The following is a 15,583-nucleotide window of genomic DNA, read 5'->3' as shown; positions in this document are numbered from 1 at the left end:
CTCATCTTGATGGATATCTACATCAAGCAAGATTCAAGAAAGGAAGTGTTGACAACAATCTCTATGTGGAAGTGGATCAAGATAACCTAACAATTATCAAGGTATATGTGGACGATATAATCTTTGGAAGCAATGATGGAAGATTAAGTATAATTTTACCACAAAGATGCAAAGTGGGTTTTAGAGGTCTCTATTTGGCGAGCTGACATACTTTTTAGGGCTTCATATATCTCAGCAAGATAAAGGAATATTTATATATCAGACCAAGTACATCAAGGAAATGCTTAAGAAATTCAAGATGGAAGATTGCAAGCCTGTCCTTAGCTCAATGGTAATAGGTTGCAAGTTAAGTTTAGAATATTCATCAAAGGATGTGGACTAGAGGTTGTATAGATCTATGATTGGTAGTATTCTATCTGTGATAGATTCTTGGCTGGGTGTAATGTAGGAAGTTGGACAAGTAGCAAGATTCCAAGCAACACCAAAATAATCTCATATTATTGCCATCAAAAGAATTATTCGATATATTAAGGGCACAACAGAATATGGTTTATGGTATCCTAAAGAAAATGATCTAGTTATCCAAGCTTATATAGATGCAAATTGGGTAGGAAGTGTTGATGATCGAAAGAGTACCAATGGAACAACATTCTATCTAGGTGGTTGCCTTGTTTCATGGTTAAGTAAAAAGTTTTCTTCAATCTCATTATCCACAGCAGAAGGAGAGTATATCACAACAACATCTTGTTGTACTCAAGTTCTATGGATGAAGCAAACTTTGCAAGATCTTCAAGTCAAGTTTGATGAGCCTATTCCCGTATTTGCGATAACACCAGTGCCATCAGTATCTCCAAGAATCCTATGATGCATTCCAAAACAAAGCACATTCCGATCAAATGTCATTTCGTTAGAGAGAAGGTTGCCAGAAAGAATATCAGTCTTGAATATTTTGGGACAAAGGAACAAATTGCTGACATATTTACTAATCCATTACCTCTTGAAGTATTTGAGTATATTCTCCAAAAGATTGGGTTTCTCCCAATATCTCACTATACTCTTTCTCTTATCTAACTGATTAGAAAGGGGGAGTGGCAGTGTGTACAATTCCGTAGGATGAAAATTTTTCAGGGGGAGTTACCCTTTGCCATTGATGACAAAGGGAGAGAGAAGGCACTAGGAAGATGTGCCTTGATAGGTAGTAGGAATAGGTGTCTTGATCGTAGGGGGAGTACTTGTGTGGCCATCAATGCCAAAGGGGGATATTGTTGATCAGTGGTTGTCATTGATGTCAACCCAAGCAGTAGCAGGGGCTACACTGATTTTGAATGGGAATTTTGACCTGACAAATCATTCCATATTGATTCAAGGATCATCTAGATGGATTCTACTCTTCGATATCTTTTTTTTTATATATGGCACATCACATAGTTCTTCATGGTTTGAGAGATATTTGTATTTGAAGTTAGTAACCCCAGTTAGTGGGATAAAATCCCATGGGGTTGTGGTCATTTAATAGTCAATAATTAATAATATTTTTAAGCTCTTAAAATACCTCCAACGTGCACTTGTTGAAGACCCTCTCAACCTAAGACATTTCTATAAATTTTTACCCTCATATCCTCCTCATGGAAGCACTTTTCAAAGAACTATCTTGTGAGAAGACCTTTGTAATTTTTTGGCCCTCATGAGCTTCTTACATACGATATGTTGTAGGGAGTTTAAGGTTTCATTGAGGTCTGGTTAGGGCACAAAATTATTATCAAGTTTGAAGGTCTGTTTTGAAGCAAGTTTAGAGCTTTGGATTTTAGGATGTTGTTGCTTCAAACAGGTCATCGTGGAATTTTCGCTATAATTTTGTTTCTACGAATCTTAAGAATATGAAATTAAAACCCATTTGATCTGATGTTTGATGCACCACATGAATGAATTTTAGATCTTGGTTCTCTATAGTTTCAGAGATATGATATGAGGAATTTGGGGTTTTTGCGGGCTCTCGAATTCCATATCAAACAAGTGACCTTGGGAAAATCGTCATAGAGTTCTCTTTGAGCATTGGATTCAAATTTCGTAAAGAGTGAAAAAAAGAGAACATGATGTAGTTTGTTGGGTATCGTTTTCATTTCCTAAGATAGAAACGGTGACACTTGGCACTTCGTACAATTTCATTCAACTGAACTAGTCTACAATCAGGTCATCGTGGGAGATTGGGCATAACGCCTTCTTGAAGAATCCAATCTTGGTCAAAACTATGGGGTTCGAAAGAGGACTAACAGGGATACCATAGGACAAAATGTAAGACCTTGGACATCTGAAATTATATATATTAAACATATTCAATATCGAGATCCTAGTGTTAGTTCTAGTCTTCACAGCCTGTCACCAAGGATCAAAATGGGCTCTTACTATGTCTAGTTTTCAGAGATATTTTGCACATCATTTTTAGTGAAAATCATATCCTAAGTATGTCCATCAGAAGTAGATCGGAAAAATATTTCCAACAGTATATCACATTCCCATAACCAGTTTCTAGATCAGAAGATATGATTGAAATGAATGATTGATTCTTGGTTATGCATGGTTTGAGGTCAGTTGCTACACATAGGGAAAAGTTTACTAAAAAATTAGTTTAGACAGGGATTTTACAAAAGTGAAATAGGTTTTTTTCCATCACATACCAAGTAACAAAAACCTCCTTCCGTTTATGCACAGGTGCTACTATGTGGGAGATATATAGTGATATTTGGAGCCTATATTAAAACAAAACAAACTGTTCATTTATTTTACTCTTTTAATCATTTTAGTGCGGTGCCATTTTACAACAGATGAAAAGTAATTTTGAGAAAGCCAAGGAGGTTTTTCTTAACCATGGGACATATAACAAAAACCTCTTTCAGTTTATTCACAGGTATCATGAAATGGAATATTTGACTAGATCGTTATATCTTATTTTTACAGATTTAAATTTTTAACGATTTTCTGTTTTAGAGATGATTTTGTGGCACTGATTCTGAGCAACTGGAAATGAATTTCCAAATTTTTAGAGAGGTTTTTCTCAAAAATGACCTTATATACAAAAAAATATTTCCGTTATGTAGCAGGTTCTATGGTTTAGGAGATACGAGTTTATCTTTAACACCTATTTTCAGAAATTCGGTCCAAGTTTAATGTAACTGATTCTATTTTGAAAAAGATGGTTGAGCTCAATTCCCTTAGTACACAGATGAGCTAAATGTATATATTTTATGAATTTCATAGTGTAGAGGTTTGATTTTGGCAACAGAGGGGTTGTTTGGCATTGTGTAAAATTTCTTAAATATCATTTTAATAAAGCAGTTTTCTGCCCTTTGGACTTGGGATCCATCAAGGTGTTGATGTTTAGTATGTTTTTCCTATAATTCACTTACATATTTTGTTTTTCTGCCTTGTTTTAGCATTATCTAAGAGATATGTTAAGAATTCATCTGTAAAGATGCTCCTTTCTTGATGATTTTGCTGTTAGATGTAATGGTTGTCTTTGCAGAAATCATCCTTTGCTAGATGCTCTGTGGCGAAACCTCGTGTTTCTCGTTCATCTAAAGCTGATACTGTAGATCCATCCCATGTTTGATGCCTACAGGGTAGCAGGCTTTCTCCCCTATTCTTCTCATATTTGCAATCCATTATTTGGCTGAACATTGCACTTACTTTGCCCTAGGTTTGCCGGCAGAAACTGGTATCAACTCCATAGTCTAATGGTCCTTTCGCTTGCTGTTTTCGACCCAAAAACATTTTAAACAAATCCCCTCACTCTATAGCTAGCCTAAAATTTCATTTATTGCAGCCACATCTTGTTGGCAAAGAGAGAGCCCTCTCTGGTCTGGTAGGGCTAGAGGCTAGATCGAAAGCTTAGTCTGTGGTTACCTCGGAATTGTCTTTCTTAGCCTTGAGGTTAATTCTGAGTGCTAACACCTAGAAGGAAAGAAAAAGTATGCATTCAAGGATCACTGCAGCAAGGACCACACATCAATAGTCAGGGGTAAGTCTACTATAACAAGGTATGCATTCAAGGATCACTACAACAAGGACCACACATCAATAGTCAAGGGTAAGTCTACTATAACAAGTTATGCATAATTAGTGTTTTCATTTGAATTTTGAATATCATCGCCAACATGTGTTTTTGTAGGACAACGTAAGTATATTTTTTTGTATTTGTTTGGGTCTTGCTTGTTAATTCATGTGTAGGAAGGAGAACACTTTAGGACAACTCAGACACATACTATAAGGATGTGCAGTGCCAAAGTACCATTACTTGAAGCTATCACAATAGTACCTCAGCAACTGCAAGTGATCCAAGATGTCATGTCAAGTCAAGCATCAGTTCTTTTCAAGAGTCAATCTTGTAAAATATCATCATTGTAAAATTGTAAAAGAGTCAATATGCCTAGAATTGAAGAGGCATTGTTGGGAGGTATAGGAGTCATTGTTGGGATGATGTCATGGTTGGGTTGTAGGCCATAATGTGATTGGTCATTCGTTCAATTACAAGAAAATCATTATAAATAATTTTTAATCATGGATCATTGGCCCTGGTATGGTATTCCACATTCTTGTCTCATTTCAAATCATTATAGGGTGGCAGGGAGGTTTTAGGTAGGTGCATGAAGTCGCCTACAGGTTGGAGCCTCTGAACACTTTAGAGTGGTAGGTTGGTCATGATGTTGGGGCATCCATTCAGTTGACTACTGAAGAAACCATGGCATTGGGGCATCCTTCTAGTGGGAGCTGGAGAAGAAAGCTTTTCTAGAATTCTAGGAAGTTGTAACTTTCATTTCGGTTGGGGCTAAAGATTAAAGAATTTATCAGAAAAAATTTTGATGGTTTTTGACTTGGAAGGGGTTTTCCACCTAAAAGTGTTGTTCCTACCATGTTTTATTGTTTATTGTTGTTACTGGATAAACATTAATAATAATTGAAGATTAGCTATTGCTCTGAAAAATATTTAAAAGTGTTAATTGTTGAAGAAAAGTGTAACTAGGTCCGGTATTTGTCAATGTAATTTTCATCTTTGTACTTGTCCAGAAAAAGAAATATTATTTTTATAAAATTATATGAATGTGTTTCTTGCTCATTACATAGGTCTAGAAAAGTGAAAGAGTCAAGATTATTTTAAAGAGCTCTTTATGAGCATTTATTAAAGTACATAGGTCAACCTAGTGTCAAGAAGCCCTCCAAGACAATCACCATTCTTCACTAATAAGAGTACAAGAAAAGCGATGAAGAGAACATCATGTCGGCCTACAAAAATGAATTAAACAACTACAAGATGGCACGTCGGCTCATATAAATGAAACAACACATCAGTTGTTCAAGTCGGCTAAAAACTAGAGGCATAACCGCTATATATACCCAGTTAGGGTCACCACAGAAATGAAGTACATAAATTGTATTTTTCTGAGATTATTTGGTGAAGAACAAGGACTGTAATCTGGATTAAAGGAAGGTATCAATTCAGACTTGTCTGAAATTTCAGAGGTGTCATACAAAATCTCGAATGTCCTAGAAAGGATAGTATCTCAGATAGGCTACAGGAGTATATCATTTCAAATGATCATCATGATTACAATTTCAGCATATTAGGACAGTCTTGGCATATATAACATGATAAGGATCCTAGTACAAGAAGTTATCAGCTATATACACTAGAAATCATTGAAGCATTCAGATATCTCAGTATCGAAGTCTCATCAACATGATGATGATCTCAATGAGAAGTGTAGAAATGATCAAAGAGAAGATGGAGATATGGTGTAATAGTTATGGTCTCCTTATTGTGATGAATATCTTAGTGAAGGTGCATGAATGATGAACTCAGTGATGCAACAGTGTTAATGATAATATCAAGAGTAAGAAGAAGGATTGGTGACTTGGTCTTGGAGTGGCCTAGTAGGTCAAGGGTTATGGTCTTGGTGTTCGTCAATTGGAATCTCTTTAAGAATAATTTTGTGCGGGTTTTCCTCTCCAAGAGGGAGAGGTTTTAGCCCTAGCAGAAAACCAAACATCTTGTGTTCTTGTCTCTTTGTTTTTGGTAGCAGTTTGATGAAGTAAACACACACACACTAATAATAAGAATAAGATCAAGCTAAGATAAATTGTGAAAGCACTTCACAAATTGTTATCAAACATAGAATAATCCTACTAATACTAATTGCCCTAGAATCTTCAACATGGTATCAGAGCTAAGGTGTAGAAGTCAAAGGAAGGGCAACAAAAGAGACATACAAAGATCAGTCCTCAAGAAGGGCATCAAAGTAAGGTTAACAATTTTTGTAAAGAATAAATGATCAAGTCTACAACAAGTAGTCTACATCAACAAAGAACATTTTCTCGATAGTAATCATCAAAAAGGTCACCAAGAATCTTATCAATATGACAACAAAGAAAGATAACTCAAAGCCAAAGATTATCATCTTGGAGAAGGTCAAAAATCTGAGAAGAAGTCCTAATCTACACTACAACACAAGGAAAACACAGTACCTTTCATAGTCTCAATGCTAGCCTCAAAAGGGTGTCAATACAACCCATGTCATACCATAGAAATCTCAATGACTTAAGCAGTTTCAATGATTAGTATTGAACAATGATCAAAGGCCAAAAATATCTTTTCTCATGATAGTCAACTCAAGCAAGGTTCTACTCCCGCAAGGAGCATTGCAACAAGGTTAGAAAGATATACAATCACAACATACATTACAACAATATCAATTCATAAGGAGAACACAATGCCACATCTCGGGTGGACATAATGACAGTGCTCTCAAAATTCTTAATTTCAATTCCATACATTATCACTCCTCTAGATCTCAAAGGTTGAGGAAGAGTCCAGCTGATGTAACCACAAACCAATCTTTTGGCTTGGTATTTATCCCTACCAGGCTGGAGAGGACTCTCTCCAAAGTATCACAGCCAAGAGGGATTGATAGATTAGGGTTCTAGGCTAGATATAAAGTGCAAAGGGTTGTTTGATTTTAATTGCTTCAGGTAGTTTTTTGGAGAATTTAGCATCTACAGATAAATACTAATTCACTAGACAAGTAGTTGTGCCTAGAACAACATTTTAAAGCGTTTTAGACTTTCCTTATAAGCAATAGATAAGAAGAGAGAATAAAAGGCCTACCTGTAGTTCCTCTTTCCCCTCGTCTCCCTTATATAGATTCTGTCGCTCCTTCTCGTACTTAATCCGCTTGAAAAGTACCCTATCAACACAACAAAAGACGAAAATTGATCAATGAATATGATCCATTGAATATAAATGAAAGGAATCAGAAGTAATTCATACATATAAGCATTACCAAAGAACACATCACATGGAAAAAGGTTCAAACACTTTATTAGATAGAAGAAGGAATTACAACCATCAGTGTCTGATTCAAAGTCATTCCTCCAGCTTGGATCCCATCCACATCACATCAAAAGCAAGACAAGCTTGTGGCATCACATCATTTGCTCCAAAGTCAAGTCTCATAGCAAAATTATCTCCTTACAATTCAACATAATCCATCCCCTGATCACTTAGATGAGTGGTCAATTTATAGGAAGATGAAGGAGGTTTTGTCATTAATGGTGACATTGAATGGCCTTCCATACTTAGAATTAGTTCCATGGAGGAAGGGATGAGAGGATAAGATGCACCTTAACTCATTCCTCATCCATTTTCGAGCTCATAGGAGTTGATAAGTCAGGGAAACTTCTAGATGACTCCATAAGATAAGAATATTCCCAAAACCCCAATTGAATTTCACTCAGTCTTGCTCAACACAGGTGAAAGGAAGCCTAAGTGCTCTATAGAGCACCCTGGCAGTGGACTCAACTACTCTACAGTGCACCTTCATAAGGGCTTACCTATGCTGGTCCCTTTAGAGGAAATTTTTGGATGTCTTCAAATCATGAAAGCCTCCTAAGGGTTGACTTGTTTAGGGCATGAAACAAATATTTTAGGGTTTGATGAGTCCTAAATCACTGATCTGAATGTTGGGATTAAATGTGCCCAAATGGATCTGTAACAGTTTCCCCCTAAAGCATAAAGTCGAAAAAATGTGAATGTCGAATGAAATGCTTTACGATGTGATGAGGAGGTATCAAAGTGGAAGGTGACTTGCATCAATTAAAATACATATATCATGATATTTGATTTTACATGAATTGCTGAGGGAAGGCATACCAATGCTCATCTTATAATCTTTCATTACATGTACATAAATAGTCATCTACATATATACACCCATGATCAGAATGACTATCAATGTATAGCCATTGTACATATGATTTAGTACTCCTGATATCGCAAGCCAGATGGATGAAACTAGATACGGGGTCTTCAATCTTGTTCAACCATTCTCTTAAGTATGAGTCTAACCATGTGAATATGTGATCTGAAGTCGAACATGGGAGGAGACCATCTGATTACCAGCCGATGAAGTAACATGTTAACAGATGCGAGAGAAATCACCGATAATGATAATGATCCTCAAGGTACTGGAATACATTATGCATGGTGTGAATGGATGATTTGATTTCAAACACCATGCAAAGTCTTTTGGTCGAAGGCCATTGATGTATGCTGATCGCCGAAAGTGAGAAAACTGCCATTGATGCATGCAAGCCTCAAGGTACTGAATGGGTGTTTCTAACTCAACTTCTTGGATAATGAGTTGATGTCGACAAGAAGCAACTCATCACAGGAGGGCCTTGATGTAACCCACACCAATGACACGAAACGAGTGTAGTGATTTTTAGAGATGGAATTTGACTGACAACACAAGGTTCAGGAATGACGGTCATGAAAATGAAGGTTTATGGTATTGTAAAAGATGGATTTTGACTGAGTGACTTCTCTTGAACATGTCGGCGACACTAAAGTGAATTGGTAGCATTGACCCAAAAAAAAGCAATCGATGGTATGATAGACCAAAGGTGTGATAACCATCAAGCAAATAACCCAACCCAGATAGTCACGATGATGGAGTGAAAGTGTCATGTTCAAGAGCGACCTTCTACCATAAAGTGGTTTCCCCTTTTTCCATTTTCCCCAGTCATTGCTGACCGGTACCTCTTTATTTTTGTCAAGCTTGAGAAGGATAACATATGCTTGTTGTATAATTCCACCCTTCGGGTGAATCCATTGCTATGTGATGTTTTAACGAGTCTAGTGAAGGTGAAACTCGGTCTTGTCTAGATGGACAAGTTTGTCGCTATTTGATGTTTCTAACGAGTTTAACGACAAAGATAACTTGGTCCTTTTCATTTTTAGAGAGTTTGAAAAGGGACAAAAAGAAAAATCCACAAGTTCTTTTTTGTAAATTAATCTCTCAAGCCTGAAAAAGTGTAAAATAATACAAGAGAGATATCATTTCCAATCTGTTAATGAGCTGGAAATGACAAGCGCTCGACAATCTTTTCATGTTTAGAGAATCTGAAAAAAAGCTTAAAGCAAACTCCAATTTGAGGAAAGTGTGGTGTCTAGGGTAGAAATTGGTTCCCGTAATGTTGGAACTTCTCAAATCATGTTGATTTATGTGAAGAGGCCGGCTAATAAGACCACTCATCGCAACTGTTCCTCAAAAAGGGTAAAACAACCAAGTGAAAGCGTATGATCGGTCAAAGAGATGGTGGCAATGGGATGAAAACAACCAAGGCCCATTTGACGAAAGAGGCTAATAGAATGGAAATCACAAGGGTTAAAATCGAGATGGGTTCATTTTTACACAAGCTTGAACTATAGGGAACTATGCTTGGATTCAGTTTCATGTTTACACAAGCTTGAAACAAAAAACTATGCTTGGATTCAGTTTTATTTTTACACAAGCTTAAAACAAAGAACTATGCTTGAATTCATTTTCATTTTTACACAAGCTTGAAATGAAGAACTATGCTTGAATTTAGTTTCATGTTTACACAAGCTTGAAATGAAAAACTATGCTTGATATTGGTTTACATTCCTCTAGCATAATGAAAGGAAGAGTCTCCTATAACCAGATGGAAGTCGTTGTGCTGAAGCAAGACGGTTATCCAACACTTTTTGGCTTCATCTAGATAGGGAAAAAGGTGATTGGGTGATTCCTTTCACACAACCTACAGGGAAACTTAACTTTACCACTAGGTGCATGCCTCCTAAGCTTCAATGCATTCACCTAAATAGACTACTCACATCTATGAGGTAGATGGAAAGAAGGTTCACTTACGAGATCAAGTGAAAGACTCGACTAGGATTTTACGAGATCTAATCAAAGACTCGAATTGGAACTTTGCTCCAAGGGACCCTGTTTCATTTTTTAATGAGGTTGGCACAGTAAAAGAACTATCCTCACTTTCCTTGTTTCATTTTTTAAGGAGCTTGACACGAGACAAGGAACTCTGTTCAAATTCCTTGTTTCATTTTTTAACGAGCTTGACACAAGACAAGGAAATATGCTCATATTCCTTGGTTTCATTTTTTAATGAGGTTGACACAAGACAAGGGACTATCCTCATGGGCCTATTTCATTTTTTAACGAGGTTGACATAGTAAAATAACTATCGTCATGTTCCTTGGTTTCATTTCTTTAATGAGGTTGACACAAGACAAGGAACTATCCTCATGGGCCTGTTTCATTTTTTAACGAGGTTGACACAGTAAAAGAACTATCCTCATAGGCCCTTGTTTCATTTTTTAACGAGGTTGACACAAGACTAGGAACTGTCCTCATGACTTTTGATCACAACTCTTAAGAGGTCATGAAAGAGATCTGGTTCCAATGCCCATAGTCCATGAAGTACAACATCACTAAATTGATTGTCAGTTGATGTAGGCATGGGATGGGTTGCGACATAATTAACCCGTGGCAAGGATGACACCATTGGTACAAAAGGACCATTTAGGGAAGATGGTTGACTCGAAACCATATTTGGACCGGGAAATGAGAGCTGGTCAACGGTGACAATTCGACCTTCATGGGGGAAACAAATCACTCAAAAGAGTGTTGAAACAATAGCTCCCATGTCATAAACATAGTTGCACCCAAGAAGTAAATTGAAATCTAAAGGGTTTGGGACTGCCATCACATTCAGATAAACGATTTTTCCTCCCAAAGTAATAGGAAATTGAGGAAGGATCCCCAATGGTTGATTGGTTCCTTTGTTAAAAGCCAACAGATTCTGGGTAACAGGCACAAGCAGTGGTGAACCGAGCACTTTCCAAGCAGTTGAGGAAAGGATACTCACAGATGCACCTTCATCTATAATAGTGCCTGATATAATCATATTACAAACTTGTAGATATGGAAAGGCACATAAGAAGGAAGACAAATCTTACCAATCGATTCCAATCAAAGGAAGTGACCAGACTCCTTGGAGGGGGTACCATAGAAAAGGGAGGATTAATCCCTTGAGTTATGAGAATGGGAAGAATTTCCTCCTATCTTGATGGAACAGGAGGGTTTCCCCCAATATCATTTGAATCTGAAGAAACAAAAAGAACCTGAGTGGCATCATATTTACTCTCTTCGGGAAAGGTACGATTAACTGAAGGTGAAATTGGGTCAACTGTTTCCTCAACCTGTTGATTTGGGTCGGGTATAAACTCATAGGATTCACTTTCAGAGAGAGTGGGTTTGACCGATGGTTTATTTGAGTCAGTCAATTCATCAACTAGTGAAGGATTAAGGGAGAGTCTCCTATAACTAGATGGAAGTCACTGCGGTGAAGCACGATGGTTATCAAACACTTTTTTGGCTTCATCCAAATAGGGACAAAGGTGAATGGGGTGATTCCCTTCACATAACCTATAGGGAAACTTAACTCTACCCTTATTTCCATGAATTTTACTACCACTAGTTGATGGCGTGTCACTAGCATGATCTCCAGAAGTTGATGACACAGGATGATGTAAATGGGAAGACCATTCTTCTAAGATCTAAGGAATATCAGGACAATTTCGAAGAATATGGTCTCCTACACAAAGGTTGCATGGATATCGAACTTTGTGAGGCTTAACGGGTGGTTTCTCATTAGCTGTTGCATTCAAAGAAATGGTTGCTTGGTTGCCCCTCTGCTAAATTTGTTTCTTCTTCTTCTTCTTCCCTTTCTTCTTCTTCTTAGCCACTTGGTTACTAGTACCAATACTTTCACCAGGCGAAGAGGAAGAAGGGGAGGAAGAAACAGCCAAGGAAGAAAGGAAAGGGTCAACTTTAGGATCAACTGGAGGTTGATTTTATCCAGTTGGAGGAGTACTCGATTGCAGAGAAATCATGACATTGTGAACCAAGGAGGTTGAAAAAAACCATACTAGCAAGCCAATGGTAAAACCCAGAAGGGACAGTGTAGCCATATAAGGAGCACCAATATTTCCGAAAGGAGGAAAAGGACTAGGATTCCCATCAAAAGGAATTCCTTGATCGATGGACTCTAGATTTGTCGCCATATGTTTCAACCTAAGATCAACTAAGGAGCAAGCGTGGAGAATGTTATCCGCGGTCAATTAATTTTATTTTAATCAAAGTAACATAAAAAAAACAAAAGAGGGATGATCTAGGCAAAAATATTACCAAGTAATTGTGAACTGTAGAATACCTCCTGGTGAACCATGAAGTACGGGCAGACAAACTCCCCGAATGTTGTGTTCAGTGTATCACAGTTTACAAGGTGGCCGACTCGGTTACTTAAGGATGGATAGCAACCTAGAGTTTTCCTCCCATATATACCCGAAGGTACGTGGAGGCCCAGTCCATATAAGAGTTATCTAATGCAAAACCGCATAGTGAGAGCATTCCCATATACTTTACATATTGTAACACTACCCTATATACCTGAAGGTACCTGGACGAGCTACAATATACTCACGTACGTTGAATGACGTATCACACTCGGGATGTATTGTAGACAAATTAGTGACAACTACTTTGTTTTACGATGCCGGAACACATCTCTAGCATAGACCTCTATATGTTTTTCGTTAGGTGACAATGCTCCATTAGGTAAATTCAGATAAATTTTAAGTTGATCTTCTTTAGAATTTTCCTTTCAAGGTTCACCACATGATGTATGTTTGCAATTCCTAAAATGCAACTAATATGATAAGAATTCTTTCCATTCAATTTAATGATGAAAATCCTTAGCTAGTAGGGATAGACCAATCAGATCTTTGACAAAGAGAAAACAACACATCTAATGCAATTTCCCTAGCCATTCCTTTCAAGCATTCACAAACTACAATATGAATGGTGCAAGTTTTTATTTTCGAATCCCTTAATGTTATGATGAAAAAAAAAGGAAATATGCACATACATTCAATCAATCTTTCATAAGAACGAAGACTTTAATGACAATTCTATTTCAAAGGAAAAGAAGACTTTTCGACACTTTCTTTCGAATGAAGATTAATTAACTATATTCTAACTTTGACTATAGATTGATAATGACAAAGAAAACATCAAAGAAACATTAGTCAATCAAATCAAAGTAGGGGTGGACAAGGATATAGAAGCTTGTTGTCTGAGACATGTGTTGACTTAGTGGGGCCTGACCTAGGTTCGAAGATGATTTAGCTAAGAAAATCCTGGTACTACTAGCCCTTTCGACAACAGTCCGCAGAGCGTGGACTGAGGTCTCACCCGAAGTAGTATGGTAGGGTACTAGAACTAGGGTTCCGCACCCTTGGGATGTCTGATGGGCTTTTGGAGGTCCTCGGTCTGACCTATTGTTGCGCATACTTGCGATCCCTTCGCGACCTGCGGTGCAGCTTCCGTGCATCCCTGCTCAGGGTGCGACCTATATAATACCCAAGTTCCTCACTTATTAACCATTTAATTAGCTTATGTGTGTAAGATTTAGGGTTATTATAGCATATCCAACATTTATAGCAGTGCGCACGATACATAAATTATCATAAACATAAAGAAGATAAGCACAACAAGTACACAGAATTAGGAATCAAGTTCTCTTTATTAGCTTTCTGTCCCAATTATAGACTCGACTTTGCCCTACGTGCTCAGCTGTAAGGGCCCGCACACTTAGCTGCAGACTCTACTAGGCCTTTGCACACTTAGCTGCAGAGCTTCTTCCTACTACTACAACCCAAGACACTTAGACTTCTACTCTAAGATTGAACCATTCCTTCACTATTCTTCCTATTCATCACTGACTTTACAACTTAGAGCTTTACTCTATTTATACAATACCATGGTTTGTGGACCATGGGTAGGTCGACTTTACACTAATTTATAATACAAAGCTTAGGGCAAACAACCCTGTGACCCAATTATACACTTTGCGCTCCGCACCCGCAAGTTGCAGAGTTCTACACCATCTTTGACCAAAAACTAGGCTTTGAGCCCCAAAACCTACTGTGGGGGGGATTCCATGCCCAAAAGACCCCTAACACAATCAACGTGACTTGTCCCGAGTCACTTTGCTAGTGCATCGATCTTGGCACGGAGCCCTTTCAACTGTTCCTTCGCTTCCCTCAGGTCCGCGGTGCACTGATCTACTGTCTGCTGGATCTGCTCTACTCTCTCGGCCGAGATCTCGCTATCAGGGGAAGCTCAATGTCTTAATGCATGCATCACCTTAATCTAGGTGAACTTTCCTTCAATGTCTATAGTGATGAGGAAGGCCTCATCAATCCAAGGCTAGATGCGCGCTTTCAAGACTGCCTCTTTCTGCCACCACATCCACCTATTCCTTCAACGCCTTTGCCTGTTGTAGCTTCACAAGCCGCTGGTTCAGGACAATTGTCTGCACCATTCCATGCACACTATCATACTGTACTTGAAGCTACCGTGCCTCCATTTCCAAGCACTGTATGTTGGGGTCCTCCTGTAATGAAGTGAGGATCACAAAGGATTCTTCCAACATATTGGTGTAGTTCTATACTGCCTGTCCTATTTCCTCCAACCCTTTTTGAATAGCACCAGTGCACTGTTCCCTAACTTCCACGAGCATAGAGGGTTGCGCCTTTAATCGCAGCTCAGAAATCTGAAGGTTGAGGTCCAACTGTACCCTTGTCGCTTCCTCCTTTGCCTCGCGGAATCCAGTCATCAGTCGATGGATCCACTCTGCTACTGGTAGATCTGTCAAGATGGCCAATTCCGGGAAGTTTTTACATGCATTATCTACTGCCTGCTCCATTCCTTGAGTCTGCGCAACCAGTTCATCACACTGTCGACTGAGCTATTCCATATTGATCTTTTGTTCACTCAAGACCTGTAGCATGTGGCCTTCTCTGGCGCGGAGCTCGGCTGTGACCCCATCCTGCAACTGATACAAGGTTTCCCGCAGAAGGGCAGCCAAGTTTAAGCTTAGTCCCTTAATCTTGCACACCATAGCTCAGTCAACTTAATTCGCTACAGTTAATGCACCTTTGGGCAATACAAAGGTGTTGGTCATTTGGGCGTGCAACATCTGTTCTGCCTCTAACATACCTACGGCAACATAAGCGGCCATCATTCCTGTCTGTGGGGGTTGCACTTGTAGTTCCTGTACCTATGCTCTTAGTGCCCCCAACACAGTGTTCTGCTCCCTCATCACCTCTTGGAGCACGTCCTTGGTGACATCACGAACCATTTCGCCA

This window comes from Pinus tabuliformis, chromosome 1_2 (genome assembly GCF_031772625.1).
Source record: "Pinus tabuliformis cultivar Carrire ecotype Pingquan chromosome 1_2, CPIR1, whole genome shotgun sequence".
NCBI lineage: Eukaryota > Viridiplantae > Streptophyta > Pinopsida > Pinales > Pinaceae > Pinus > Pinus tabuliformis.
Note: the sequence above shows the minus strand (reverse complement) of the source record.